This window comes from Dendrobates tinctorius, unplaced genomic scaffold (assembly GCF_039654945.1).
Source record: "Dendrobates tinctorius isolate UK_male_01 unplaced genomic scaffold, ASM3965494v1 ptg000058l, whole genome shotgun sequence".
Taxonomy (NCBI): domain Eukaryota; kingdom Metazoa; phylum Chordata; class Amphibia; order Anura; family Dendrobatidae; genus Dendrobates; species Dendrobates tinctorius.
This window is the reverse complement of record NW_027361726.1, coordinates 8,703,170-8,727,083: the sequence shown is the minus strand read 5'-3', so window position 1 is coordinate 8,727,083 and position 23,914 is coordinate 8,703,170.

Genomic DNA, 23,914 nt, shown 5'->3' with positions numbered 1-23,914 from the left:
GACGGACCCTCCTCCGGTGGGCGGGGTCATGTTCGCCATTAGTTTTACAGCGCATGCGGGCCGTTCGCAGGGTGGAAGCAACTGTCAGTGCTGTGTTCGCGCCATCTGTTGGTCATTTGTGAAACTAGATGTAATTAGTAATGTCTGTCATCACCAGTTCCCGGAGCGTGGGGCCAGAGGTGATTGTCCCATGTGATGGAGAATGATGAACAGGAGTCCTCCGAGTGATGTGAATAGGAGTCCCAGTGATGTGAACAGGAGTCCCAGTGATGTGAACAGGAGTCCTCCGAGTGATGTGAATAGGAGTCCCCCGAGTGATGTGAATAGGAGTCCCAGTGATGTGAACAGGAGTCCTCCGAGTGATGTGAATAGGAGTCCCAGTGATATGAACAGGAGTCCTCCCAGTGATGTGAATAGGAGTCCTCCCAGTGATGTGAACAGGAGTCCTCCCAGTGATGTGAACAGGAGTCCTCCCAGTGATGTGAACAGGAGTCCTCCCAGTGATGTGAACAGGAGTCCTCCCAGTGATGTGAACAGGAGTCCTCCCAGTGATGTGAACAGGAGTCCTCCCAGTGATGTGAACAGGAGTCCTCCCAGTGTTGCGAACAGGAGTCCTCCCAGTTATATGAACAGGAGTCCTCCGACTCCCAGTGATATGAACAGGAGTCCTCCCAGTGATAAGAGAAAATGAGTCTGTAAGGTTAATCAGGAACGCGTGATGCAGTGACGAGCAGGAGGCAGAGCAAGAGTTAACCGGTGTTTAATACAGGGAATACTCCACGCAGGGAGAGAGCAAGGGAGGTATATGGGGTTAAGGTTCAAAACGAGAATAAGTGTTCAAATAACGGGTAAGTTTATCAGTCTGATGTTTCCAGAGGATGAAGGTTTGGAGATCCCACGGTGACGTCATAGGAGATCCGTGAAGTCTCTGGCCTGGTCCTGGAGGAATGTGAGGCACTGTCTCCTGACAGCCACAACATATCCTGGCTCTCCTAGGCGTAGCATTGCGGTACCGGGGCGAAGTGTCCGTGGAGGTGTCTGTGGCACTGGTGTAGAAGGATGGAGGTCAGCCGTGGGGACCGAGAATATCCTGGCAGTCTCAGCGTGTTTACCCCGGTAAGGCGTACAGCGCGCACTGTGGACAGTCAGCAGTACGGTATGGGATGTCTCCCCATTATCGGAGTTGAGGGGGCCCACAGTCACGCGCTGCTCGCAGTCTGGCTGCGTGTGTGTCGTCCGTCGGCAAAGCGGCCTGGTCTGGAGTTGCGCTGCGCAGAATGAGCCAACCTCCTCCTGCTGCGCATTCTGTCTTCCCGCCAAAGACCCTGTTTTGGCACACTCCGTCCATTTTATCTCTCACCCACCCCCTGTAGTCAAGTGCAATGGTCTGTCCAGGTCAGAAAGTGCTTCCCCCGGCAACAATGGTGACAGCCCCAATTGTTCCGGCCCTGATAGGAGAGAGGTACTGCTAGCCCAGTCCATCTACCTACACTCCTCCTCTCCGTTTGCTTTTCTCCCCATTGGATGGTTCGGTTCTTTGCGGCTGAGGGCATGCCCTTCAAGAGTTCCAGCAGAGGATTCACTATGCGGGCAAAATATTTCACGAAACGCTGGCAATACCCGGTCTGTTCCAAGAAGGCTCGATTGCCTTTCACCGTCTCCGGTGTGGACAAGTCCTGCACCACAGCAATTTTTTTCTCAGGATGGCTTTACTCCTTCAGCAGAGACAACATGGCCCAGGTACTCAATTTGGGTGCAGAACAAATGACATTTCTGAGGTTTCACCTTTATTCTGTGTCTCTGAAGGACGCTTAGCACCTGTTCCAGTCTTTGTAGATGGTCCTCGAAAGAAGCGGCGTAAACGATAATGTCCAGATAGATAAGCGCGGCCTCGAAATTTAAATCACCTAAGCCCATTCCATTAACCGTTGAAATGTCCCAGGAGCAGTGGCTAACCCGAACGGCATCCGGTTGAATTCATACAGACCCATTGGGAGTATAAAGCCTGTCTTGGTCCGACATTGGCACTTGCCATTATCCACTGGCCAGGTCCAACGTTGAAAAAAAATTTGGCTTTCCCTAACACTGACAAGGATTATTCAATTCTGGGTAGCGGATACGCATCTTTCACAGTACAGGTATTAAGCTTACGATCCACACAAAAAGTAGTGTGCTATCCTTTTTCTTCACTAGCACTATAGAGGCAGCCCATGGACTCTGACTCTCCCTTATGACACCCTTCTGCAGCATCTGGCTAAGCATACTTTTAACCTCTTGGTACAGTTGTGGAGGAATTTGTCGGTATCGCTCTCTTATGGGCACAGCATTTCCTGTTGGTATCTGTTATGAATGGGTCATCGAGGAGGATGGCAGAAACAGGCTAAGCCGCCAGAAAACCAGAGAGGTTGGTAACTAAGCGGATTGCAGACCCCTGATCCTATCCACACAACTAGCAGTAGCCATGGAGCATACCTACAATGCCCTAGACGCCTCGGCACAGCCGGAGAGCTAACTAAGCCTAAAGCAAGAAAGGTGAAATCTAAACTGCCCCGGAGCAGACCCCAAAAGGAATAGATAGCCCCCAAACATATATTGTCGGTGAGACAAGATGAAATACAAACGCAGGCAGAAAAATAGACTGAGCAAACGATGGGGCCCAAACTGACTAGACAGGACAGGAAAGGAAAGACACTGTCTGCAATCACGCAAAAACCCAGAAAAATCCAACAAGTCTGATGTACAAAAAAACACTGAAGTCACACGACTTCGCCCCCCACTATATAAGCACTCTGGTATGAACTGGGAGCAAAGCAAAAGAGACCAATATAACGGGACTGAACAAACTGACACAGGCTGTAACATATGGAGCGGTGGTCCAGCACAGCCCCCAGAGGAGCAAGCTGAACCCGCACAAAGCAGAGAGACAAAACCAGATCAGATGCAAAGGATTAGCAAATGAACCACTTAGCTGAACAATGCAGGACCAGGGCAGGAGACATCAGACCTCTGAATGCACATGAAAGCAATCACCAGCAGGGATTGCAGGAAGTCTGCAGACTTAAATACTCCAGTCAGTAACCCCAGATCTCCAATCGTCATCATCATCATCAGGTGGCAGACCTCTGTCAATCTGGCCAGCTCCACTACCTCCAGTAACCACCGAAGGGAGCAGGAGGAGCTTCGGCTCAGAAGTCTGAGCCAGGGAATTTACAACAGTATCTCGTGTGATGGCGGTGGTGTAGCCAAAATCATCCTCATGATGTTCAAATAAGTCCCAATATCATCCTAGTAGAGACTCCACCTGCTGGACCTGCGATGAAGTAAGATTGGATAGCTCAGCCCACATCTGTTCCAATATCTGTCGTCCTTCCTGTATATGCTGGGGCTCTGGTGCCAGAGAAGATTCCACCGCCACTGTCCAAGGGTCTCCCTGCTTCACAGTCAGTTGCACAGCCTGAGGTGGTATCACTTCTTTGGACATACCCCTAATCCGAGCTACATCACTCCAGGAGGAAATCATGATGTTTTGCTCTCCTAAGTTGACACAACGCACTGGGACCAATCCATCACGAACAATGGCTAGCGAATGGGCCACCATGAGCCCAGGAGGTAGTTGCTCTGGATAGGAGGCGCAATTTGGATCTCTACCCCTTCAAGGGGTGTGCGAGCCCGTATGGGCAGGGTAAGTGCGATCTGCCCTGGCGGCAGAGCAAGTTTGGAAAACAACAATTGGTTATAAATACAATAACCACTAAAAAGTATAACCCCTAAAATTATTTTATTATAATTTAAAAGATTTTTTTTTACAGTGCATCAATACTACTGGGCATTATACAACGTGAGGGGACCAACATCATACATCTCATCATTTTTATATATGTAAGTGTTGCCATCCTGCTTGTTTTTACTATTTATGCCTATTATATGTGAAAAGTGATATTTAGATTTTTATGATACGTAGTTGTTGGTTATAACTTGCTAGATTAGGCTTAAAAACACTACTGAATACTATTGGTCCCCTCACTTTAAGAGGGGAGAACATACAAACTCCTTGCAGATGTTATCCTTGGTGGGATTCAAACCCAGGACTCCAGCGCTGCAAGGCTGCAGTTCTAACCACTGAGCCACCATGCTCTACTTTGTGTTGGAACCACATGAAATCCAAATAAAGGATATTTAAGTTTGTGCGTGTGGTGTGGAAAAAAATGATATGAATACTTTTTCAAGGCAATGAATGTTCAGTATATGGCAGTAATTTTGGTCTTTCCATAGTTCTCATAAGGTAATACTATAGAAATATAATATAGAATTGCTAAGCAATACCAATGTGAGGGTGATCAATGAGTGGAACAGGCTGCCATGAGAGGTAGTGGGTTCTCCTTCAATGGAAGTCTTCAAACAGAGGCTGGACAGACATCAGTCTGAGATGGTTTATTGAATTCTGCGTCCTGCAGTGGGTTATAATAATAATAATTTTATTTTTATAGTGCCGACATATTCCGCAGCACTTTACATTTCAGAGGGGACTTGTACAGATGATAGACTTTACAGCATAACAATAATCACATAGATCATAACAGATACCAAGAGGAATGAAGGCCCTGCTCGCAAGCTTACAATCTATGAGGAAAAAAAAGGTAGACGCGAAAGGTGGGTGGTACCAGTTGCCTTCATTGATCGGACCTGCCATAATGTTAAGTGTGTGTAGGTACGTGCACTGACTGGGGGGGGGTGGTCCCTTTTTTGTCACAAACAGACTGGAGAAAGAAACCGGTGTACACTCAACAGGTCCTCTTTATTGGCTGTCCTCCCGATGACCACAGCAACACGACAGCTTCCGTACACACAGACCCGGGTACCTTGCACCTTCTCTTTCCTACAGGGATGTCCCTCGCGGTTCTATCGCTGTGGCTGCCCTAGGCTTACCACCACAGCGCTTCGCCTGTCCGAGTCCGTCCGTCTGGTACCCCCCGGGCTTCCTCTGTCCTGCGGCTATTCTGTCAGGGCCAACCCCTGATTGTCTCTTCTTTCAGTCCCTTCTGGAGCTCTTCCTCTTTCAGTCTCTCCTTCAAGTCTTCCCCTCCGCTGAACTCCTCCTCCTGGACTGGCTCGTTTCTGGAACTCTCTCTCCCTTTTTGTTCCCCTCCCTGGGAATTCCCCTCTTGAGTCCCTGTAACTCTGCCCACCATGACTTTGCTGTTTCTTAAGCCTTAGCTGCTGTTAAGTCCTTTCCCTGCTTTCTTTTGTCTCCCTCTAGTGGCCAAACCTTAGTACTGCACCGTCTCCTTTTCCTGCTGTTCTTTGTCTCCCCCTAGTGGCCAAAACGCAGTCCTTCACCATCTTCCACTATTTCTAGCTGTCTCCCCACATGTACACTACCGTTCAAAAGTTGGGGGTCACCCAATTTTGTGATTTCCATGAAAACTCATACTTTTATTAATCAAATGAGTTGCCAAATGAATTTAAAATCTAGTCCAGACATTGACAAGGGTCGAAAAAAAGATTTTTATTTGAAATATTAATTTTTTCCTTCAAACTTTGCTTTCGTCAAAGAATGCTCCGTTTGCAGCAATTACAGCATTGCAGACCTTTGGCATTCTAGCAGTTAATTTGCTGAGGTAATCTGGAGAAATTTCACCCCATGCTTCCAGAAGCCCCTCCCACAAGTTGGTTTGGCTTGATGGGCACTTTTTGTGTACCATACGGTCAGGGGCGGGCTGGGCCGGCTGGCAGGGAGGCAAATGCCCCCGGGGCCACTCACCCAGCAGCTGTACAGGGCCGGCCGCCTGATGGCTGCACACAGCAAACTGAGTGCGGTCGTTTCTGCTGTGCAGCACAGTACTGTCTGTGTAATGCGGCTGGCAGCAGGGTTTGTGTCTAGATCGGAGTTGATTTCTTGAGGTAATGATGTCACTGGAAGGGGCGGGGCCTCCAGTCGAGTGACGATCCAATAGCAGGAAGTGAAGCTGTGTTTTGGCAAGGCTGCTGGAGAAGGAAACTGAGTGGCTGCACCATGGAACCCTGTGAGAAGAGGACTGAGGGGCTGCAAATGGGAGTGAGGACGCAGAACTTGGTGTGAGGACCCTGAGGATGTATTTTGGAAAGGGGTTGATGCCACTTGAGTGGGCCTGCAAAGGGAAGATTGTGATGAGGTGCTGTGTGGGGAATGGGGGGAAGAAAGGTGGGGTGATGAGGGGCTGTGTGTGCTGAGAAGGGATAATGAGGGGCTGTGGGGAGATGATATGGGGCTTTGGAGAGATGATGAGGGGCTCTGGGGAGAAGGGATGATGAGGGGCTGTCGGGAGAAGGGTTGATGAGTGGCTGTGGGGAGATGAGGGGCTGTGGCGAGATAAGGGGCTATCGGGAGAAGGGGGGATGATAAGGGGCTGTGGGAATTTGAGGGGCTGTGGCAAGATGATAAGGGGCTGTGGGGAGAAGGGATGATGAGGGGCTGTGGGGAGATGAGGGGCTGTGGCAAGAAAAGGGGCTGTGGGGAGAAGGGGGATGATATGGGGCTGTGGGGCTGTGGCAAGATGATAAGGGGCTGTGGGGAGAAGGGGGATGATAAGGGGCTGGGAGATTATTAGGGGCTGTTGGGAGAAGGGGGGATGATGAGGGGCTGTGGGGAGAAAGGGAGATGATGAGGGGCTGTGTGTGCTGAGAAGGGATGATGAGGGGCTGTGGCGAGATGATAAGGGGCTGTGGGGAGAAGGGGGGTGATAAGGGGCTGTGGGGAGAAGGGATGATGAGGGGCTGTTGGGAGATGAGGGGCTGTGGCGAAATAAGGGGCTGTGGGGAGAAGGGGGATGATAAGGGGCTGTGGGGAGATGAGGGGCTGTGGCAATGTGGCAAAATGATAAGGGGCTGTGGGGAGAAGGGGGATGATGAGGGTCTGTGTGTGCTGAGAAGGGATGATGAGGGGCTGTGGTGAGATGATAAGGGGCTGTGGGGAGAAAGGGGGATGATAAGGGGCTGTGGGGAGAAGGGATGATGAGGGGCTGTGGGGAGATGAGGGGCTGTGGTGAGATAAGGGGCTGTGGAGAGAAGGGGGGAAGATGAGGGGCTGTGGGGAGATGGGGGGATGATGGGTTGGGGGATGATGAGGGGCTGTGGGGAGAAGGGGGGATGATAAGGGGCTGTGGAGAGAAGGGGGGATGATGAGGGGCTGTGGGGAGAAGGGGGATGATGAAGCGCTGTGGGGAGAAGGGGGATGATAAGGGGCTGTGGGGAGAAGGGATGATAAGGGGCTGTGGGGAGAAGGGGGGCTGTGGCGAGATGATAAGGGGCTGTGGTGAGAAGGGGGGACGATAAGGGGCTGTGGGGAGAAGGGAGGATGATGAGGGGCTGTAGGGAGAAGGGGGATGAGGGGTTGTGTGCTGAGAAGGGATGATGAGGGGCTGTGGCAAGATAAGGGGCTGTGGGGAGAAGGGGATGATGAGGGGCTGTGAGAAGGGATGATGAGAGGCTGTGGGGAGATGAGGGGTTGTGGCGAGATCATGAGGGGCTGTGGGGAGAAGGGATGATGAGGGGCTGTGGGGAGATGAGGGACTGTGGCAAGATGATGAGGGGCTGTGGGGAGAAGGGGGGATGATAAGGGGCTGTGGGGAGATGAGGGGCTGTGGCAAGATGATAAGGGGCTGTGGGGAGAAGGGGGATGATAAGAGGCTGTGGGGAGAAGGGGGGATGATGAGGGGCTGTGGGCAGATGAGGGGCTGTGGCAAGATGATAAGGGGCTGTGGGGAGAAGTGGGGGTGATAAGAGGCTGTGGGGAGAAGGGGAGATGATAAGGGGCTGTGGGGAGAAGGGGGATGATGAGGGGCTGTGGCGAGATGATAAAAGGCTGTGGGGAGCAGGTGGGATGATAAGGGGCTGTGGGGAGAAGGGGGGATGATGAAGGGCTGTGGGGAGAAGGGATGATGAGGGGCTGTGGGGAGAAGGGGGATGATAAGGGGCAGTGGGGCGAAGGGGGATGATGAGTAGCTGTGGGGGAAGGGGGATGATGATGGACTGTGGGGAGAAGGGGGATGATGAGTGGCTGTGGGGGGAAGGGGGAATGATGAGGGGCTGTGGGGAGAAGGGGGCTGTGGGGAGCAGGGGGGATGATATGGGGCTGTGGAGAGAAGGGATGATGAAGGGCTGTGGGGAGAAGGGATGATGAGGGGCAGTGGAGAGAAGGGATGATGAGGGGCTGTGGGGAGAAGGGATGTGAATGATGAGGGGCTGTGTAAGGAATTGGGGGTGATGAGAGGCTTTGAGGGGAATTGGGGGTGATGAGGGGCTGTGTGGGGAGAAGGGATGATTAGGGGCTGTGTGGGGAAAGGTGGGTGATGAGGGGCTGTGTGTGGAATGGGGGAATGATGAGGGGCTGTGTGTGGAATGGGGGAATGATGAGGGGCTATGTGAGGAATTGGGGGATGAAGAGGGGCTGTGTGGGGAATCGGGGGATGATGAGGGACTGTGTGGGGAATGGGGGGTGATCAGGGGCTGTGTGGTGAGAAGGGGGATGATGAGGGGCTGTGTGGGGGATGGGGGGATGATGAGGGGCTCTGTGGGGAATGGGGTGATGAGGGACTTGGTGGGGAATTTGTGTGGAGAAGGGGAGATGATGAGGCGCTGAGTGAGGAATGGTGGGGGTGAGGTCCTTCATAATGTGTGTATATATATATTGTGTTATGGTTACCACTGAGTCCGCTAGGGGGCGCTGTGTGGATGTTCCAGGAGAAAGGATGAATGGCAGAATACGGAATGGTCGTTATGTATCCCAAAGTGGGTGGCTTTGGGATGGAGACTTATGTGTTGTTCAGCAATGATATTGCTGAGGTGTTGTTTCAATGTGTCAGGGAGAAGTCTCCAGGTAACTAGAGAGATGGGCGGCCCAGGTTACCTACAAACCCACCCAGGGGGTGTGTTTAAAGCACTGTTGGAAAGAGTATGTAAATGCTTGAAGGACCTGTGATGAGGTCAGAGTCATGTGGCCCGGTGGGCGTGGCTATGAACCATATAATGTGGCCAGGGTAGGTCACGGGTGGTGAATGCTTGGACCCGGTTGGTCCAGTGTGGAAGGTCCCGCTGAGATGGGGCTTCTTACCTGACAGCACGTGTGGACGCTGTGAGTAATGGCTGCAAGTGCCTGAGAGTTCCCTGGAGGGAATGAATGTCTGCAGTATGGAGAAGCAGCCATGAGAGAGTGCATGGATCTGATTGAGCCATGTGGATGGTCTCGGTAGGCCTAGGTGGAGGAAGGTGTGCTACCTTCCTGAAGACCACGTGCTGAGGCTCCAGGACTGAGCCTGAAATCATGGACACTTATGCTTGCTTTCGCCTGAGCTAATGGCAATTCCTTGTGTTATGTGCTGCTTTATGGGTTATGAAGCAGTAAACCCTGTGAACTTTTAAAAGGAACGTGCTTCCTGGTTGTCTCCCGTCGCACCTAAGCGAGTAGAATCCCTACAATTGGTGGAGGATGCGGGCATGTATTTTCCTGATAACGATGGGCCACAGGTGTGTACTGTGATGCTGCACCGGGAAGGAGTCCCTGGTAGGCTGGACTCAAAGAGTCAGGTGACTCTGACAGGAACTCCTCTCGTTTTATCTCTGACTGAGAAAAACCTCAGGGTTCGCTGCGACAATGGGGTCATTGTGAATTATACGGTGGACAGAGTTTTGATTGAGATGACAAAGGGGAAGTGGAAAGGTGGTACTATGCCACCAAACATAGTGCATACCTTTGAGAGGGGCCGAGACTTTATCGTGTTTGATGATGTATGATCGGACGATGAAGACGTTTCGACTGTCGGGTTAGCAAACAGTGTGACGGTGACACCTCTTAAAGTGGACAGGTCAGAGGTAGAACCGACTGGATGAAAAGGTACATCTGCCCAACTTACTGACCTGACGTCTCGTGACAAGGCAGATGGTGGGCTGGGAGATGAGGTGACTGGAATGGACACACGGTCAGAGGGTAACTGGAGGGTTGACTCGGGTGATCGGTGTGACTCAGATTCTAGGGGTGACTGTCGCTCTGAGAGAGAAAGGGAGCACAGACTAGAAGGGCTACAGAAAGAAGTCCTTGAGCTCAAAGGTCACCTGGCATCGTGGCAAGGTCTGAATAAGTCCCTCAGAGAAGAGGTAGGAGTACTAACAGAAACTGTAAGAGGTCTTCTGCGGGAGAAGTGGGACGAAGACTTACAGCGGCCAGGCCTGAATGAGGAACAGTGTGAAGGCAAAAAGAAACTGAAAAGTATGGAAGCAGAGGTGATTCGTTTGCAGACGGAACTTGCTGCTCCAGAGTGTGCTAAAAGACAAGCACAGCAGGAAAGAGATGAACTGGCTGAGGTGATTGCCAACAACAGAGGTGAAGGTGCTCTGGCTTTGGAAGAAAAGAGGCGGTTAGAGTCTCGCATTGTTCAGCTTGAAGAAGAAGTGAAGGAAGAACACGGCAACGTTGAATTAGCCAATGACAGGCTGAGAAAGGACACACTTCAGGTTGACCAGATGAATGGTGATCTGAAGACAGAACGTAGTAATGCTCAAAAGAATGAGAGTGCCCGTCAGCAATTAGTTTGCCAGAATAAGGACTTAGTAGCAAAGGTTGCACTACTGGAGGAACAGCTTGATGCAGAAATTAAAGTGCGACAATCTCAGTGACGTAGCAACTGTTTGTGGCGCCCGGGGCGGTCGAAAAATTTGCCGCCCCTTTGGTCATTGGTAATCCGGATTCTGGAAGCATCCGAAGAGCCCACACTACACTCAAATATCAAATTTTTAGTCTGCTACTAACTCTGCTGTTATTATTTCTAAATTTCTAGACTTTCATCTTCTTGCAGTTCTCTATATATACACGGGTATAGGATGTGTATGAAATCCAGCAGACCTGTGTATGCGGTCATACATGATGAGAGGGGAACCCCGGCCCCTGCACTCGGCTGGGGGCCACCGTACGGCTGTGTACTTAAGGAGCATCCCCAGAATGACAACCAATGGTGGCGGTGTGACATCACATCACTACGACCATTAGACAGGACGGCTAGATGAGGTCTCCACCATCATCATCTACGACGCAGGACAGAAAGTGAACACTGCAGATGATTGATGGCATTGGAATGGCTGCAGCGGTCACGTGACACCCCTTCCAGACATTGATGACCATAGATTGCCCGAGACTCCACTGTGAGCATGACGAGCGGCGCTGATCCAGGGGGCAAGAATAGGATTTGGGGGTCTCGGCTTAATCCACCTTGGACCCAACAATAGATGATGGAAATCCCCTTAAACTGTGGTGTAGAGATGAGACCACCCAGCACCGGCCTCACTATCAGGGGGCGCAGAGAATTGCCCCATTTATATCACATCAAAGGGCACACGAAGGGAAGTGAAAGACTACAACCTCCAGCAGACACCCCCACAGTAATGTGCCTGCCCCACACCCCAAGACACAAGTAATGAGGGGCAGAGAGATGGTGACAGTACAGACCCCAAGGAGCCCTTGTGGGGTCCCAGACGAGGACTGCGGCCTGCCAGTGTGTGCGCCCACCTGCCCTGCTGTACTGGGCACAGGAATGGCGCTGGTGTCGGGCACTCACACACCGCCGGAGACCTCTCACCTTGTCAGACAGCGGCTCCGCAATGAATGAATGATGCCTTGGCCCGTCCTCCCGGAAAGGCTGCCAGCGTCCCCGCTTCCTCCACAGCCCCCAGTGCCGAAGCCGCCTCAGTACCGAGGAGCAAAGGCTGGAGGGGGTGGGACGCCGCCGAATGACGTCACGGCCCGCCCCTTCTATCGGTGGTGGAACAGGCCGCTCTGCTCAGCCTCACGTGCCTGCACACAGGCCGGCCCGTTGCTACTGCACTGTGCCTCTGCGCTTCTCCCACAGAGGTGAGGAATTGCTGCTTCTGCTGCGCCGCCCCCACACACATGCCGCCCGGGGCGGACCGCCCCCCCCCACGCTACGCCACTGGACAATCTGCTAGCAAACAAGTACGTCGTACAGAGAAAAAATTGAAGGTTGTACTAAGGCAAATGGATGATGAAAGGCGTAATTCTGAGCAGTACAAAGGAGTAGCGGAGGAAAATGATGTGCATCTGAAACAGTTGAAATGCCAGGTGGAAGAAGCAGAGAAAGAGGCTCAACGTGCCAATACGTTGCACCGTAGATTACAGTGTGAACTGGAGGTTGCTACAGAGACAGCAGATGCAAATAACTGTGAGGTTAATGCACTGAAAAGTAAACTTAGATGTGGTGGGGTACCATTTGTTACAAGACGCTTAGAGAAAGGATGGTGACTAACCAGTGTGTGACGTCGCAGACAGACCGTGACTGGAGGGTCAAAGCCAATGACCGATATTCTGACAGCTGGAGGTGGGGGAGGTCTAACGTAGGAATGAGGCCGTATGACAGATGGAGATGGTTCTCTCGACCTGTGGGGCAAAGTGTAGTGAGTGCCCGGTCGCGAGACCCTGGTGTAGTGGTGTGTGCTCAACCCCACAAGTTTGAACAGAGGGAGGAGGTATGTGGTGTAGTAACCACTGAGTCTGCTAGGGGGCGCTGTGTGGATGTCCCAGAAGAAAGGATGAATGATAGAATACGGAATGGCCGTTATGTATCCCAAAGTGGGTGGCTTTGGGATGGAGACTTATATGTTGTTCAGCAATGATATTGCTGAGGTGTTGTTTCAATGTGTCAGGGAGAAATCTCCAGGTAACTAGAGAGATGGGCGCGCCTGGTTACCTACAGACCCACCCAGGGGGTGTGTTTAAAGCACTGTTGGAAAGAGTGTGTAAATGCTTGAAGGACCTGTGATGAGGTCAGAGTCATGTGACCCGGTGGGCGTGGCTATGAACCACATAATGTGGCCAGGATAGGTCACAGGTGGTGAATGCTTGGACCCGGTTGGTCCAGTGTGGAAGGTCCTGCTGAGATGGGGCTTCCTGCCTGACAGCACGTGTGGACGCTGTGAGTAATGGCTGCAAGTGCCTGAGAGTTCCCTGGAGGGAATGAATGTCTGCAGCATGGAGAAGCAGCCATGAGAGAGCGCATGGATCTGATTGAGCCATGTGGAAGGTCCCGGCAGGCCTAGGTGGAGGAAGGTGTGCTACCTTCCTGAAGACCACGTGCTGAGGCTCCAGGACTGAGCCTGAAATCATGGACACTTATGCTTGCTTTCGCCTGAGCTAAAGGCTATTCCTTGTGTCATGTGCTGCTTTATGGGTTATGAAGCAATAAACCCTGTGAACTTTTAAAAGGAACGTGCCTCCTGGTTGTCTCCCGTCGCACCTAAGCGAGTAGAATCCCTAATATATATATATATACACTCACTGGCCAATTTATTAGGTACACCTGTCCAACTGTGTGTTAAGACTTAATTTCTAATCAGCCAATCACATGGCGGCAACTCAGTGCATTTAGGCATGTAGACATGGTCAAGACAATCTCCTGCAGTTCAAACCGAGCATCAGTATGGGGAAGAAAGGTGATTTGAGTGCCTTTGAACGTGGCATGATTGTTGGTGCCAGAAGGGCTGGTCTGAGAATTTCAGAAACTGCTGATCTACTGGGATTTTCACGCACAACCATCTCTAGGGTTTACAGAGAATGGTCCGAAAAAGAAAAAAAATCCAGTGAGCGGCAGTTCTGTGGCCGGAAATGCCATGTTGATGCCAGAGGTCAAAGGAGAATGGGCAGACTGGTTCGAGCTGATAGAAAGGCAACAGTGACTCAAATTGCCACCCGTTACAACCAAGGTAGGCAGAAGAGCATCTCTGAACGCACAGTGCGTCGAACTTTGAGGCAGATGGGCTACAGCAGCAGAAGACCACACTGGGTACCACTCCTCTCAGCTAAGAACAGGAAACTGAGGCTACAATTTGCACAAGCTCATCGAAATTGGACAGTAGAAGATTGGAAAAACGTTGCCTGGTCTGATGAGTCTCGTTTTCTGCTGCGACATTCGGATGGTAGGGTCAGAATTTGGCGTAAACAACATGAAAGCATGGATCCATCCTGCCTTGTATCAACGGTTCAGGCTGGTGGTGGTGGTGTCATGGTGTGGGGAATTTTTTCTGGGCACTCTTTGGGCCCCTTGGTACCAATTGAGCATCGTTGCAACGCCACAGCCTACCTGAGTATTGTTGCTGACCATGTCCATCCCTTTATGACCACAATGTACCCAACATCTGATGGCTACTTTCAGCAGGATAATGCGCCATGTCATAAAGCTCGAATCATCTCAGATTGGTTTCTTGAACATGACAATGAGTTTACTGTACTCAAATGGCCTCCTCAGTCACCAGATCTCAATCCAATAGAGCATCTTTGGGATGTGGTGGAACGGGAGATTCGCATCAGGGATGTGCAGCCGACAAATCTGCGCCAACTGTGTGATGCCATCATGTCAATATGGTCCAAAATCTCTGAGGAATGCTTCCAGCACCTTGTTGAATCTCTGCCACGAAGAATTGAGGCAGTTCTGAAGGCAAAAGGGGGTCCAACCCCTTACTAGCATGGTGTACCTAATAAAGTGGCCAGTGAGTGTATATATATATATATATATATATATATATATATATATACAGTGCCGGCAAAACAAAAAAAATCTTTACACTTGCGCAGCATAAAAAAAAAATTAACATATAAAATCCACATCATAATTTCACTTTTTAAAAGTGTACACAAAGCGCTGCGGAATATGTTAGCGCTATATAAAAATAAAGATTATTATTATTATTATTATTATTAATGGGGGAGATAATAAAAAACTGTCTAATATTAAAGCTGGCTTTGTTGCAAATATCAACCAATCAATGCTCAGTTTTCACTTCTCTGGTAAAGCGAAAGCTGCACTCTGATTGGTTGTTATGTGCAGCTCAGCCAGTTTTGCTATTAGGCAGTCTTTTATTATCTCCCTCAGTTTTTTATTATCTCCCACAATGGGTTGAAAGAAGCTTAAAATGGAAGAGAAATCCCATGCCTTGGCTCTGCTCGAGAAGGGGGATTCGGTGATTGCTGTAGCTAGAGATCTGGGAATGTCAAGAGAAGCTATTTATCAACTGAAGTGGTCGGTGGCATCATTGCCTCCTGGGATGGTACCGCAGAGGAAGTCAGGCTCTGGCGCACCTAAGAAGACTTCACCAAGGACTGATAAGCTTCTGAAGCGTGAAGTGATGTCACATCCTTCTATAACTGCTGTTGAAATAAAAAACAAGTACCCTATGCTCCTCCAGAACATCGCAACTAGGACAATTCGTCACTGCCTGCAGAAGGACCTGGGTCTACCAAGTTGCCGTGCCGTAAAGAAGCCCCTGCTCACAGCAGCAAAGAAGAAGAAAAGGCTTGCCTTGTGTAAGAAATATCAAGATTGGACATCTGAAGAGTGGAAGAAAGTGATGTTTAGTGATGAGAGCACTTTCAGGCTGGTCAGGGGAGGCTCAAAGGTTGTGCGTCGTCCGAGTACCGTGTCTCGGTATGACCCAAAATATACAGTTAAGACTGTTAAACACCCTGACAGTGTGATGGTGTGGGGTGCATTCAGTGGAAGCATGGGCAGGGCAGGTTTGTACTTCCTTCCCAAGAATGTAACTATGAAAGCAAGCAATTATATTACTGTTTTGGAAGAACACATGCTTACTTTTTGGGTCATACATCAGTGTGATTACTTTATGCATGATGGAGCCCCTGTCCACAAAGCCAAGGCCGTGAGAAAGTTTCTCAGTGACCATAACATTAACATTTTTGAGTGGCCAGGTAATTCACCTGACCTTAACCCCATAGAAAATGCCTGGAATTTAATGAAAAACAAGGATCAAGAGACACGACCCAGCAACATCAACAATCTAAAGGAGGTGCTGAAGACACTGTGGGTAAACATGGACTCCACATACTTAGCCAGCCTTGCTGAATCCATGCCTAAACGACTGCAGATGGTGATAAAATGTAAGGGTGACATGACAAAATACTAATTGTAACAAAATATCCACAATAAAACACTTGAATCCACTTGAATATTAAGATTTTGTTGTTTCATTGAACTTGTAAAGATTTTTTTTGCCGGCACTGTACAGTGGGGGGAAAAAAGTATTTAGTCAGCCACCAATTGTGCAAGTTCTCTCACTTAAAAAGATGAGAGGCCTGTAATTGAAATCATAGGTAGACCACAAGTATGAGAGTCAAAATGAGGAGACATCCAGAATACCTCCTTGTCTGATTTGGCAAGATTTATTTTGCAAATTATGGTGGAAAATAAATATTTATTCATTAAAGGGGTTGTCCGGGCTTTTCACATAATCTCAGTACATATCTGGGCTGCAGAATTATGACAATAAGTAATTTACTTTCTGTCACTAGTTTGCACGGTTTTCTAGATATTCTGAACAGAACGTCCAAGGGGGGGGGTGTTATGGCATCGAAATGAGAACTAGTCGTAACCTCCTACTCTACTCCAAACATGCCCTCTATAGCAACAACCCCACCCTCCATAGCTACAGGCCCTCCCCGTCCACATAAAGAAGCCTGTCCCTCCTCACACAGTAACAAATTCTTCCCCTCCAGCAGCCTCAGTGCAGAGAGCAGCTGCTCCTCCCCCAGACACACACTGAACAGTTATCTATGGAAAGTGAAACCAGTGAGGAGGAGGGAAAATCATCCTGTATTCTAATCTGCACAGGGGATGGCAGTCACTGATGTAATCTGTTGTGTGACAAAGCCTCTGCTGTGTGAATGAGACAGCTCTGTGTCACTGATGTCTTCACACAGCAGCAGATTTGGTGCAGTGTATGTGTGAAGCTCCACCAAACTCCCAGCAAGCTCCAGTGACCAGCACCACCCACTGCCCATTCATTGGCTGGCAGTAAACTGCACAAGCACTCATCTTTATCATCATTCCAGCATTGGAAAGAACACAGCAGTGATCCTGTATTTGTGAAAGCAGCACAATACATACATACATACACCCCCCAACACTTCACACTGTTACAGCTGCTGATTGGACAGGCTGCTCCCATCAGTATTTGTGTCATTAGAGACACAGTGCTCACACATACACTGCACCAAATCTGCTGCTGTGTGAAGACATCAGTGACACAGAGCTGTCTCATTCACACAGCAGAGGCTTTGTCACACAATAGATTACATCAGTGACTGCCATCCCCTGTGCAGATTAGAAGTGGCAGACCCCCATCACTGGCCATCACACAGTCTGTTCTCACTGCTGCCAGCAGCCTGGGACAGTGAGGGAAGGAATTACTGATAATGAGTTATGTATTGTAATCATGGAGTGGCCCAGAATACAGGACGATTTTCCCTCCTCCTCACTGGTTTCACTTTCCATAGATACCTGTGTGTCTGGGGGAGGAGCAGCTGCTCTCTGCACTGAGGCTGCTGGAAGGGAAGAATTCATTACTGTGTGAGGAGGGATAGGCTTCTTTATGTGGACGGGGAGGGCCTGTAGCTATGGAGGGTGGGGTTGTTGCTATAGAGGGCATGTTTGGAGTAGAGTAGGAGGTTACGACTAATTCTCATTTCAATGCTATAACACCCCCCCCTTGGATGCTCTGATCAGAATATCTAGAAAACCGTGCAAACTAGTGACAGAAAGTAAATTACTTATTGTCATAATTCTACAGCCCAGATATGTACTGAGATTATGTGAAAAGCCCAGACAACCCCTTTAATAAAAGTTCATCTCAATATTTTGTTATATATCCTTTGTTGGCAATGACAGAGGCCAAACGAATTCTGTAAGTCTTCACAAGGTTGGCGCACACTGTTGGTGGTATTATGTTGGCCCATTCCTCCATGCAGATCTCCTCTAGAGCAGTGATGTTTTGGGCCTGTCACTGGGCAACATGGACTTTCAAATCCCTCCAAAGGTTTTCTATGGGGTTGAGATCTGGGGACTGGCTAGGCCACTCCAGGACCTTCATATGCTTCTTACGAACTCCTTCGTTGCCCTGGCGGTGTGCTTGGGATGATTATCATGCTGAAAGACCCATCCACGTTTCATCTTCAATGCCCTTGCTGATGGGATGAGGTTTGCACTCAAAATCTCACAATACATGGCCCCATTCTTTCTTTCATGTACACGGATCAGTCGTCCTGGTCCCTTTGCAGAGAAACAGCCCCAAAGCATGATGCTGCCACCCCCATGCTTCACAGTAGGTATGGTGTTCTTTGGATGCAACTCAGCATTATGCCTCCTCCAAACACGAAGAGTTTTGTTTCTACCAAACAATTTTACTTTGGTTTGATCAGGCCATATGACATTCTCCCAATACTCTTCTGAATAATCCAAATGCTCTCTAGCAAACTTCAGATGGGCCCGGACATGTACTGGCTTAAGCAGAGAGACACGTCTGGCACTGCAGGATCTGAGTCCCTGGCGGCGTAGTGTGTTACTGATAGTAGCCTTTGTTGTGGTGGTCCCAGCTCTATGCAGGTTATTCACTAGGTTCCGCCCGTGTGGTTCTGGGATTTTTGCTCACCGTTCCTGTGATCATTTTGACCCCACGGGGTGAGATCTTGCGTGGAGCCCCAGATCGAGGGAGATTATCAGTGGTCTTGTATGTCTTCCATTTTCTTATTATTGCTCCCACAGTTGATTTCATCACACCAAGCTGCTTGACTATTGCAGATTCAGTCTTCCCAGCCTGATGCATGGCTACAATTTTGTTTCTGGTGTCCTTCGACAGCTGTTTGGTCTTCATCTTCACCATAGTGGAGTTTGGAGTGTGACTGTTTGAGGTTGTGGACAGGTGTCTTTTATACTGATAACAAGGTCAAACAGGTGCCATTACTACAGGTAATGAGTGGAGGACAAAGGAGCCTCTTAAAGAAGAAGTTACAGGTCTGTGAGAGCCAGAAATCTTGCATGTTTTTAGGTGACCAAATACTTATTTTCCACCATAATTTGCAAAATAAATCCAAATCAGACAAAGTGATTTTCTGGATTTGTTTTCTCTTTTTGACTCTCATAGTTGTGGTCTACCTATGATGTCATTTTCAGGCCTCTCTCATCTTTATAAGTAAAACAGAAGCCACGGAGACACCATCACATGTTTCTCAACGCAAGCAATGACCAGCCAGGTCTTTCCCCGGGAAGGAACAACCACGGGAAGGGCAGTCTCCAATGAAGGAAACCACCTATGCCAAAACATGGTATCCATCCACAGACAGCTGTTTCGGGGTATTGCCCCTCATCAGTGTGGAGTAGGAAACTGGCTGGTAGGAGCAATGCCTAGTAAAAGACTGTGAAAAATGAGGATGAATGAACTCATGGAGATCAACATCCAACAATGCGGAGACACCATCACGTGTTTCTCAACGCAGTGATTCTAGAGCACTGCCCCCATCCCTAATGGGAAATATGCAAAACATGCAAAACAGAAGCCACGGAGACACCATCACATGTTTCTCAACGCAAGCAATGACCAGCCAGGTCTTTCCCCGGGAAGGAACAACCACGGGAAGGGCAGTCTCCATTGAAGGAAACCACCTATGCCAAAACATGGTATCCATCCACAGACAGCTGTTTCGGGGTATTGCCCCTCATCAGTGTGGAGTAGGAAACTGGCTGGTAGGAGCAATGCCTAGTAAAAGACTGTGAAAAATGAGGATGAATGAACTCATGGAGATCAACATCCAACACTGCGGAGACACCATCACGTGTTTCTCAATGCAGTGATTCTAGAGCACTGCCCCCATCCCTAATGGGAAATATGCAAAACATGCAAAACAGAAGCCACGGAGACACCATCACATGTTTCTCAACGCAAGAAATGACCAGCCAGGTCTTTCCCCGGGAAGGAACAACCACTGGAAGGGCAGTCTCCATTGAAGGAAACCACCTATGCCAAAACATGGTATCCATCCACAGACAGCTGTTTCGGGGTATTGCCCCTCATCAGTGTGGAGTAGGAAACTGGCTGGTAGGAGCAATGCCTAGTAAAAGACTGTGAAAAATGAGGATGAATGAACTCATGGAGATCAACATCCAACACTGCGGAGACACCATCACGTGTTTCTCAATGCAGTGATTCTAGAGCACTGCCCCCATCCCTAATGGGAAATATGCAAAACATGCAAAACAGAAGCCACGGAGACACCATCACATGTTTCTCAACACAAGCAATGACCAGCCAGGTCTTTCCCCGGGAAGGAACAACCACGGGAAGGGCAGTCTCCAATGAAGGAAACCACCTATGCCAAAACATGGTATCCATCCACAGACAGCTGTTTCGGGGTATTGCCCCTCATCAGTGTGGAGTAGGAAACTGGCTGGTAGGAGCAATGCCTAGTAAAAGACTGTGAAAAATGAGGATAAATGAACTCATGGAGATCAACATCCAACACTGCGGAGACACCATCACGTGTTTCTCAACGCAGTGATTCTAGAGCACTGCCCCCATCCCTAATGGGGAACCACAGAGACACCAGCTGCTCCTACCAGCCAGTTTTCTACTCCACACTGATGAGGGGCAATACCCCGAAACAGCTGTCTGTGGATGGATACCATGTTTTGGCATAGGTGGTTTCCTTCATTGGAGACTGCCCTTCCCATGGTTGTTCCTTCCCGGGAAAAGACCTGGCTGGTCATTGCTTGCGTTGAGAAACATGTGATGGTGTCTCCGTGGCTTCTGTTTTGCACGTTTTGCATATTTCCCATTAGGGATGGGGGCAGTGCTCTAGAATCACTGCGTTGAGAAACACGTGATGGTGTCTCCGCAGTGTTGGATGTTGATCTCCATGAGTTCATTCATCCTCATTTTTCACAGTCTTTTACTAGGCATTGCTCCTACCAGCCAGTTTCCTACTCCACACTGATGAGGGGCAATACCCCGAAACAGCTGTCTGTGGATGGATACCATGTTTTGGCATAGGTGGTTTCCTTCATTGGAGACTGCCCTTCCCGTGGTTGTTCCTTCCCGGGGAAAGACCTGGCTGGTCATTGCTTGCGTTGAGAAACATGTGATGGTGTCTCCGTGGCTTCTGTTTTGCATGTTTTGCATATTTCCCATTAGGGATGGGGGCAGTGCTCTAGAATCACTGCGTTGAGAAACACGTGATGGTGTCTCCGCAGTGTTGGATGTTGATCTCCATGAGTTCATTCATCCTCATTTTTCACAGTCTTTTACTAGGCATTGCTCCTACCAGCCAGTTTCCTACTCCACACTGATGAGGGGCAATACCCCGAAACAGCTGTCTGTGGATGGATACCATGTTTTGGCATAGGTGGTTTCCTTCATTGGAGACTGCCCTTCCCGTGGTTGTTCCTTCCCGGGGAAAGACCTGGCTGGTCATTGCTTGCGTTGAGAAACATGTGATGGTGTCTCCGTGGCTTCTGTTTTGCATGTTTTGCATATTTCCCATTAGGGAAGGGGGCAGTGCTCTAGAATCACTGCGTTGAGAAACACGTGATGGTGTCTCCGAAGTGTTGGATGTTGATCTCCATGAGTTCATTCATCCTCATTTTTCATCATCTTTATAAGTGGGAGAACTTGCACAATTGGTGGCTGACTAAATACTTTTCTTCCCCACTGCATAATACATATAGGACAGTGAGGACCTTCATACTATATATAGGGGGCAGTGGGGACATCATATTGTATATAGGGGCTATGTAGCCATTTTACTATATATAGGGAGCTCTGGGGTCCTCAATGTATTATAAAGGGCATTGGGCACCATCATATTGTGTATTGAGGGCTGTAGGACTATCACTCTGTATATACAGAGCTGTGTGGGTACTCAGAGGACATTATTTGTTATAAAAGGGACATTATTAGTTTTGATAGGTGCACTCAGGTTCCATTATTTATTCATTTTTGTTGGGGGGCATTATTAACTTTAAGTGGACACTCAAGGGTATTTGTTGCTGGAAGGGGGCACTTAGGATATTATATAGAATACAGGCCTTTGCACAGCAGGGGCATTAATACTTTCTATGGGGGCAGCACGGTGGCTCAGTGGTTAGCGCTGCAGCCCTGCAGCGCTGGGGTCCTGGGTTCGAATCCCACCAAGGACAACATCTGCAAGGAGTTTGTATGTTCTCCCCGTGTTTGCGTGGGTTTCCTCCGGGCACTCCGGTTTCCTCCCACACTCCAAAGACATACTGATAGGGAATTTAGATTGTGCGCCCCATCGGGGACAGTGATGAAAAATGTGTGCAAATTGTAAAGCGCTGCGGAATATGTTAGCGCTATATAAAAATAAAGATTATTATTATTATTATGGGACACTTTCATTTTTTGGGGATGGAGTAATCCTAATAATGGCACAATTTTTTAAATATTGGGGTCAGTGCTTCACACCGCAAGTGCACGCAGAATGGGGAGTTTTTGTAGGTTGGAAATAGATGGCGACGTCGCTGAAAATGTGTTTTTGTTGTGCAGACAAGCTATTGCTGGAGAAGTGGTAATGGAGGTCTGGGCCAGATGGAAAGACTGGAAAAGTGAACAACCCGAAACATATGTAAATTAAACTGTACTGTAATCACGTGTATGTTCTGTGGGACTGGTATCTACCAATATATGGTTACTGTAAGGTGGGAATATTGCTCTTTTTAGTAGTGTTTTTATTTTTTTTATTTAGTAACAGCTTAATGTGTTTCAGTCATTATGTAGTAGAAGGTGTATGGTGGTGTCATTGGTCTTTGTATAGAGTTTCTTGTTATGTAGAGGTAATGGTCATATTATTATGTATTTGCTGTGTAGTGGTGATCGTAGTGGACATTGTGCAGCCGTATTGTTTTGGTCTTTTATAGTAGTCATTTTGATAATATTAGTCTTTGCATTGTGTGTTGTTGGCTAACATCAGTGGTATACTGTAATTACATATGCACAGATGCTATTTTATATGGATATAGGGGGGTCATATGGGGAAACATGCACTTTGGGGCTTGGACCCCTGATGTTTTAGGACCATAGCAACACCCCTGCGTACTGTGTGTTTACATGTCCGTGTTTCTGGAGTTGTATATATGTTTGAAGGTAAGCTCAGTTATGGTACCATATCTAAGCAGTACTGTAAGCTTGGTTCTGGTACTGTATCGATGTAGTAATCTAGATTCTGGTACCATATGTATGCCATAAGCTTGGTATTGTTCCCGTGTTTATGTAGTAGACTTAGTAAGCTCGGTTCAGCTCCTTATCTCTGTAGTAAGCTCTGTTCTGCCCTCATATCTCTGTAGTAAGGTCCTTTCAGTTCCTATATTTCTGTACTAACCTCGGTTCTTCTCCCATGTCTCTGTAGTAAGCTCTGTTCTGCTCCCATATATCTGTATTAAGATCATTTTTACTCCCATATCTCTGTAGTAAGCTCCGTTCTGCTCCCATAGCTCTATAGTAAGCTTGGTTCTGCTCCCATATCTCTGTAGTAAGCTCCGTTCTGCTCCCATAGCTCTATAATAAGCTCAGTTCTGCTCCCATATCTCTGTAGTAAGCTCAGTTTTGCTCTCATATGTCTGTAGTAAGCCCGGTTCTGCTCCCATATCTCTGTAGTAAGCTCGGTTCTGCTCCCATATCTCTGTAGTAATCTCTGTTCTGCTCCCATATCACTGTAGTAAGCTCGGTTCTGTTCCCATATCTCTGTAGTAAGGTGTCGGTTCTGCTCCCATATCTCTGTAGTAAGCTTTGTTCTGCTCCCATATCTCTGTAGTTAACTTGGTTCTGCTCACACATCTCTGTAGTAAACTCCTTTCAGTTCCCTTATCTACGTAATAATCTTGGTTCCGTTCTCGTGTCTATGTAGTTAGCTTGCTTCTGTTACAGTATCTATGTAGGCAGTAAGCTTGGTTCTGCTCCCATATCTATGCAGCAAGCTTTGTTCTGTTCCCTTATCTATGTACCAGTCTGTCTTTAAAGCTTGTCTCCTATGCTGCTTTAATACAGCGGCCAGAGATAAGTTGGGCAGAGGTGGGCCACCACA